General features: G+C 33.0%; 1 pseudogene; it reads right to left on the reverse strand.

Moving 5' to 3' along the window:
- Positions 1-1,436: 1,436 nt before the first annotated feature.
- On the reverse strand, positions 1,437-6,303 carry LOC132311838 (protein SUPPRESSOR OF K(+) TRANSPORT GROWTH DEFECT 1-like; annotated as a pseudogene).
- Between the last annotated feature and the right edge of the window lie 2,283 nt (positions 6,304-8,586).

Below are 8,586 nucleotides of genomic sequence, written 5' to 3' on the forward strand. Positions count from 1 at the left end.
ATGCTCTCTTATTTTTTTCTTCAAAAGTTAGATTTTTAGATTTCATTCTTAGATAAATCATGTGCTTGTTAAATACTAGCTTTTTCATGTAATTCAAATAAATATTTAGGTGGTCTGCGTACTAATGTTGCATGCTCCTTGTTTTAACAACATTTTGTATTGTGAATATGCCTTTTCTTAGGGGAAAAAAAAAATGAAAGAATTGGCAGAAATAATTTATTAATTATTGCTTCAAGACTGACTAAAACTGAATCAATTTTTGTTAGTTTGGTGAAATATTAAAACCTAACGAAAATATTAAAATAAAAATTGATGAATGAGTTATTTTGTTAAGTTTTAATAACTCTATAAGGAAAATCCCAAACAACTGTGTTTACTTATTGTTGTTAAAAGTAATAAGAGGTACAAATACAATTATCCAGAAACTAACTAATAATTGTAGAAAACTCAGTCCTTACAACACAATGTCCAATACTGGAAGAGCCTTTTACATGAAAAGCCACGAAGACTCGGGAGGTTTTAAATTACAAATATGAATTTTATGCATATAATTTATTGTTTACAAAATATATGAATACCAAAAGTACATTCTTTTGTAATAGAAAGTTTTGGACCTGTTTAGTTGAATTAAGTTTAGTTATCTCTGTTATCCCAATATATATATATATATATATATATATATATATATCCATTGATAGTTTTAACGGAAACTATTCTCTAAAATTTAAGTTTAAAAGAGTGCTTTGATTCGTCATTGAAAACCTTTATGTGACTTCATATTTCAAAAGGTTAAACAGAACATGTCCTGCATATCTAGTTAAACATGAAATTGGTTGAAAAAGTTTTCTATCCTTCCTTAGGACTTAATATACATAACAAATACTCACCACTTATAAAATTGTAAAATAAGATAATTCACAGTGGAAACCGTAAATTCGCTATATTTTTGACATTTCCTAATCTCTGTGTCATAACTGAAAATTTATTGAAGTATTATTGTCAAAGAACTCTCATTAAAAAAAATGTGATCTCTCTTTATTTAACCACTAAATTAAGATTTTTTTTTTTATAAATTTGCATAACGTCAAATGAATCATTTTTAAATCATTCAATATAATGATTGAAAAATGAGAGAGATGATGTCTCTTGTCACGAGAGAGGACTCTTGTGGGTCTCCACCACCAACTTGGATTGCTTGTAGGAAGTTTGGTTATTATGCATCTCATTCTGTTTCTCATTGTGGTTCTCCACATACCCGGGCACGCGCACATACAAAGGTTAGCTGTATCATCTTGGCTTGAGATTATCCACCCTGAAAACTGCTGCTTTACTCTTATTTGGATTAGATCATTCCCTCTTTCCTTCTATTAGTTCCCAACCATTTTTGAGAAACTTTAAATTAGAATTTATCTAGGAATGAAAAGAAATATAAGAAATATGAAATCAAATAGTCTTAAATTCTTTCCATAGCAAAAATGATCACAACAATGTTATGACAACATGATTTTATTATAAATATTAGTAAAGGGACAAAAATAAACTATTTCCTATATCTAACCATCATTACGTTTGCCAAAAAAATGCCACCACCGCGGGTCGATTCAATCATATCCCGAAGCAGAGCAAATTGGCAGGATGCACATAGGTGCAATAGAGAAAACACTTACAGGAAGGAGAGGCACGGATGTATTGTGGGCTCAGTGGGGGCATCAGCCCCACTGAAATTTTTTGTTATTGTATTTTATATCCCTAAATTTGTACCTTTTTGCATTTATACTCATAAAATTTTGAAATTGTCCCCACTAAAATTATGAAAAATCCATCCATATAAATTTGCCCGACTCATATAAATTTCTAGATCCGTCCCCGGGAGCAAGAATATATCCATGCTTTCTGTCCCAAAAAAAGGTAACATGCGGCTCCAAAGGCCGCCGTCATAGATACAATAAAAAAGAATAGGGTTACGAGATCCAAAATTAATCTTTTGGGTAAGATGTAAAGAAAATCAATTTCAGTGTAATGTGAAGTCAGTACAGACAAGAACATCAATAAAGATGATGCAGATGAAAAAAGAGCAAGCGCGTCTGATATAATAAAGATTGTGAATGCTTTCTCTTTGGAGAGAATTGGATGACCGTTATTGTCATCGTTTCCACCTGGTATCGTAATAGCAGCTGCAAATACTATGGTGACAATTAGAGCGACTACAATTGTGCATGAGTTAGCAGTTTCTTTTAACAATTTCTCTCCTTCTTTCATCAAGTCCTCAAGCGTTTCAGAAAATATCATTAAGAAAGTACCTTGAACAGCCTTCAAATCTGGGAGAGGAATATAAATCCGCTTGTCAAATCGCCACCTGATGGCCTGTGATTTAGTTTGCATTAGCCGCCAATAATAAGGAGCATTCTTTTTCCTCCTTTCAATATGACACTTGTGTCCTAAACGTGCACCTCTCCTCTTTGGGGGTGGCAGTAGATTCTACTCAAACTAACAGCCAACAATCCAATAAAAATTAGCACTCCAATAAAAATCTTAGGGGACGTTCCTATTTACTATTCAAGACTAGTAAAGTGTCCAGAATTTCTCACCTGATCTAAGGCATACGTCGTATTTGTGGCTGCAAGAACAAGAACCTTCTGATTACACCCTGACATGAATAATAAACAATTAAGCTCAAAATAGATTATGCAATTATAGAGGCGGCTAAGGCAATCAGTGATGATTATGCAATTATAGGGGTGGATGACAGTTTAAAATTTTGATAATGACAATTATTTTCAGATACTGGTCATTTAAAGGTTTCAACTCATAAAATTTAATATAACATCTATCTGGTCAAAATGCATTACAGAGATAAAGTTAACATAAAAAGACAAGAAAAGGATCAAATTGGCAAAGCATCTGTTCGGTGAAAAAGGAAATTTGGTAGTCTCAAAATTGAGAAAAGGAATCTGATCAATAAAACAAGTCCGAGTAAAACAGGGAATGGTAGTCGTAGCTCACAGTTCTATTTCATTCAATCATTATTATTAAAAGATGGATCCTGGGAGAATTCTATTTGTAAAGCATGTCTTTTGGCTCCAACTATAAAATCCTAAAAGCATTCTGTTACAACGAAAAATTCTATCTCAAATATGTTATATTATTACCCACACTTTGCATGTGGGAATTTGAATCACTTAAGTCCAGGCATACCATTTCAATGGAAAGGAAGCATAAAGCAACGGTTACACACTTCAACTGAGTAAAAAATACCTGCATCTGTACAAGCAGCTCAGTTTTAATACGTCGAGATGCTTCACTCTTATTGCCTTCACCTCATTGGCCGAATAAAGAATCAATTTCGTCAATGAAAATGATGGAAGGAGTACTTTCACGAGCCATTTGAAACAGATTTGAAACTAGCTTTTCACTTTCTCCCATCCATTTTCAAACCAGGTCTGATGAAGAAATACTGCATAGAGACAGCATTTGATGCTTGTCAATCCATTAAGCAAACTCCAGCTACAAGAATACATTCAAAAAAGTGAAATATTCAACAGCCAAATTTTCTGAAAGAAAGGAAGAACTGTAACCAAGTGATACTGACGGAGAAAGCACAATTCCACAATACAGACTTACAACTAGATATATGAACCAGCAAGGCATACACGCGAGGCAAAGTGGATATCTAGGAAAGTTGCGTGAATCCAAGAACAATAGATATGATCAGGCATATAGAATGCAAATAAAATCCAGACAACCTGGGTTATTTGCAATCAAAAAATGAATAAATGATTATATATATTTACAAAAACAACAAAGAAACCCTAACAGGAACTCAAGCAGGTTCATGTGCACCACAAATCAACTTCAACATATTAAACCTACCAAAGGATAGACCAATGTTATGCGATCTATTCGACAATGACTGCGTACCATATTTCCACAAAGTATATCATGTGGAAAAACACGATACGTGCTTGACATATTGCAACAGTAAACCCCAAAATGTCGTATCAGGAGATTGCTTTATAAGTGTCTATGTTGGCCAATTCATTATAATGGAAAGTGGAAACAAACATAAACACACACTTGATCGTAGCATGTAAAACCTGAAGAAAGTTGAGTCTGCTTCAGTTGCAACAGCTTTGGCTAAGTATGATTTACCCGTTCCAGGTGGACCATACAGTAGAAATGCTTTCCATGGTCACGTCTTCCCTAAACAACGGTATAAGATCAAGTAAAATCATCAACTGCAAGATAGAATTGTACATTTGTACCATTCCCGATATCTAACTTGTAGATATGAAGTACTTTTGGAAGCATCAAATATAAGGATAGCACGAAAATGTAATTACAAAGTCTACACACTATCTTTCAGGTTAATCATACATATATTATAAAGAAACTCCCCCAAAAGTTTCAAGAACAAGACATAATTGAAACCGTTCATGCTAAAATCTTTACTTGCCAACTGCTAGTTCCCGAAATTTGACACAATTACACTAGACGAAATGTAATTCAATCTCAAATTTCAGCCCAAATAGAATTTCTTTTGTTCATTTAGAGACATGAAAGCAAATAGGTAGGAATAGAAGCATTGTATTAACTTTTAGCGCATCTAATGTGATAAAAACATCAGTTGATAGAGCTTAATACAAAAGAACCATATAAGAAAAAGGTCACAAAAGCACATTGACATAAACTATTATGGGAACTTCAATTATTACAATAATTTGACAATAAAACATTCTTAATCTAACAGGTACAAACTCATTATAATGTATCCTTGTATAGAACTTGGATTGCAATCAGAAAAGTATATCATATATAAAACAGCTAATAGAGCAACCCAGTTCTCCACTGGAAATTATAATTCAGAATGATCCCCCACTCACCCCCTCCCAGGCGAAATATGGTCTTTCTATGTCTATGCCCATTTTTAATCACCTTGTTTACAATTTTTCTTCGGTTTGATTTATACCTGAAATTACTAAATTAGCCAGGGATATAAAGGATTTTAAGGTGGAGCAATTACTTATAGTTACTTTATCTTTAATTCTTATGCTCAAAGATTTAACTCCACAAACCAACTAAGAGAGATTAGCTAAATATTTTGCACAAACCAAATATCTTCCCACCCAATTACCCCACAGTTATGACCAAGGAAGCATAGGTGCGAACACACGATACGGACACGGTGATACGACAAATCTTGTCAAATATGTTTGTTATTTTTGTTTTATTATATTTTATATGTCTAATCAACCCATAAGATATTCTAAATTGCATTGAATCCCATTCTTCTAAAAAAAAAAATCACAAAACCACCCACCACGTCTTGAAAGTGTCCAAAACATGTCCCTGCCATGTCCAACTAGAAAATAAAATATTCAAATTTTAGTACACTTCTAGCTGTGTCCAACACGTGTCTAGGTTGTGTCCATGTGTTCAAGTATCCCATACCGCCACGGCACCCCAGGAGAAGTGTTCATGTTTCCTAGGTTATGACTAGTTAAGCTGCGCCACAATCAGACTTCCCCTTTCAAATTAAAAGAAACAAACATTGCAAAAACACTTATTGATGCATATATGGGTCCTTCAATATCGTAAACCATGCCAAACTAACCTAAACCAAATGTGTGAATTTCTTGTCTTTGGTGTGACCATCGTTCTGTTTTTCAAATTGAAAGCAACCAGAGGCAACATACAAACATAAACAAATATTGAGAAACTAACCAGTGAAAATTTGTGGGAATTTCACAGGCAATATAACAGCTTCCTGCATTTCCTGCTTGGCACTCTCAAGCCCTGCAACATCATCCCACTTCACATTTGGCTTCTCTCTGATTATCGCCGAATTAAGCCCAGCCCTGAGCTTCGCTTGCTCTGAGTCTTCCCCGTCTCCACCTCCACCTCCACCTCCATTCTTAGGCTTTGTCTTCGGCCACGCGGCAACAGCAGCATCCCCATTGGAGGGAGAACCAGTTCCTACTCCATCAAGAACAGCACGAATCTCTTCGGTCCCCCCTCAAGTACTCAGTGAATTTCTGAGTAATGGCTTCCTTAATCTTTGGGTTCTTTTCATACTTCAAATGGGTCTTAAAATATTCTAAAGCATTCATATAAAGGGAAAAAGCCTTGGCATAATTCCCCGCGTTATCCTCTTCAACAGCCTGCTTCACATACGATATAGCCTGCTCCTTAAAAATAGTTATACATTTTCTAATGACAAAATGGGCACAGAAATCAATCCTCAAAATACCCAAATTGACAAAATGGGCACAGGCATCAATCCTCAAAATACCCAAATTGTAATCATATCATTAAAGCTTCTTCAATTCATTGACAATTGATCAAAATCGATTTCCCAATTACCCCTCACTTTCTTCCCAATTGAACAGTCCAACACCAAGTTGCTGTTGTTTCGATGGTTTATTCAAATTTAAGGCGCTTTGAAGCAAATCAATCCTCCAATTCAATCAGATACAAAACAACCAAATACGACAAATTCAAGATGTTCAATTGAGACTTCCAATAAACGAAACTTAAAGAAAATCTTAGTACTTAAAAAGCTAGAAAAACTCCTTACAACATAATAAATACTATTTGATTTGATGTTTGAGTGAGAGCAAATTTTAGAGGACCTTCAATATGATCAGAAAATGAAAACCCAAAAACTGGAAAATGCTAAAAAGATAATGAAAATCAAATCAGCAATCAACAGTTGAAGAGAAGAGAAATTGAGGGTAACAGACCTTATACTAGCATTTTGCAGTGAGAGACAGAGAGAGAGAGGTTCAACAAAAGCCAACTGTTATTGTTAATTTTCTCTCTGAATTGGTAATCGCGGCTTCTGATTGGAAACCTTGACTGAGAAACGAGAACGAGAAGGAGAGACCAAATAAGTTGCTACGTCTCATACTAAATTTCCATGTGGGATTATTCCACTAACGGTGGAGCCAGAATTTTAATTTAGGAAAAAATTAAAAATAATAATAATAACAATAATAATAATAAACAAAGAAAAGAAGAATTAGAACAGGAAGTATTTTAGGTAATAGAAGAAGAAGAAAAAAAAACAGAAGAATGATTTGTTTATATATATATATGTAAAAAAATCAAATTGACGGTAAATTTTGAAGTGGGATGCTTCCACTACAGCCTGAGCCATGATTTCAATTTAGGGATATAGTGCAAAATAATACAGTAATAATAATATAAAAATAAATAATAAACAAAGAAAAGAAGAACAAGTTGAAGGAGCATAATAAATAAACTTTTTTATATATATGTAAAAAAATTTAAAAATAATAATAAACAAAGAAAAGAAGAACAAGTTGAAGGAGCATTATAAATAAACTTATATATATATATATAAATTAAAAAATAACTATAATAATATAGTGGGCCCTGGGCGGGGCCAAGTCAGGGCCCTGCCCCTCCTCCAATTTCAATTTTTACAGTTTGTGGAATGATTTGTTTATTATTAAATACTTTTCTTTTATTGAAATGAATAAAATAAATGGCTTATATATATATATATATATATATATATATATATTTGAAATGAATGTCGATTTGAGTTTTCGATCCCTTATCTGCGGTCGACATCAAGGAATTCTAAAGACTCCAAATCAATCCCAAAGATGGAGTTTTGTCATTCCCTAGCCTTTCAAATTTTCTTTGCTGTTGGATGGTGAAATTGATTTTTAAAAATCATACATTTTTGTTGACATGGGGGCTGAAGGCCTAAATTAGAGTTTCTGGTACTCTAGTTTTAATTTCAGCCAATATTAGAATGTCATCATCCTCATTAAAAGTCAATCAAGTTGTTTAAAATACAGACTTAGATTGCACTAGTTGATTTTAAATCGACGCATCTAATTGAGCAAGTTTTGAAAAATTGTGAAATTAATTAGAATTTTTATAGTCCACGTTGTCTATTCTCATTTTTTTTAAAACTCCATATTTCCATCATCAAATACTCAAATTAATGCTTTGATGGTGAAATTAAGCTCATTTTACCTAGAACCCATCAGGTTTCTCTCTCAATCGAGCTACTTCCACTATTGGATCATATATGGGCCACCAGAATTGTCTGATTGTGGGTACAAATATTCCTAAACTATCAATTCTTCATCTTTCCAATGCCAAATCATAAAATTAATGATTCTTGGACTGATTTACCATTTTGAGAAGATTTTGAACTTCTTTCTCTTTAAATGCAGTCATCTTTAAGCAATTTTGACATCACTCAAATCAACTACCCATTCTATTTCTATTTTACTCACTAAACATATAATTATTAAATTACATTGAGTGAATTTTGTATTACGAAATTTGCAATCACACAATATTAGAATTACAAAATTCCTAACTCATTTATAAAATTACATACTTATTTGTTTAAATATCTTATTTTATTCCTTAACCCCAAAAGAAAAAAAAAAAATCTATTTCTTCATCACAATTATTAATATATAGTTATCACAAAGTATGCATAATTACATAATTGAACCACTTGATCATAATATTTAACCAAATACTTATATATACTAGTAAAAAAAATAGTTTTCTACTTTGCCAATTAGGAACCAATTT

This window comes from Cornus florida, unplaced genomic scaffold (genome assembly GCF_030987335.1).
Source record: "Cornus florida cultivar Cherokee Brave unplaced genomic scaffold, ASM3098733v1 CherokeeBrave_3.0.0_Hap2_Chr06, whole genome shotgun sequence".
Lineage (NCBI taxonomy): Eukaryota > Viridiplantae > Streptophyta > Magnoliopsida > Cornales > Cornaceae > Cornus > Cornus florida.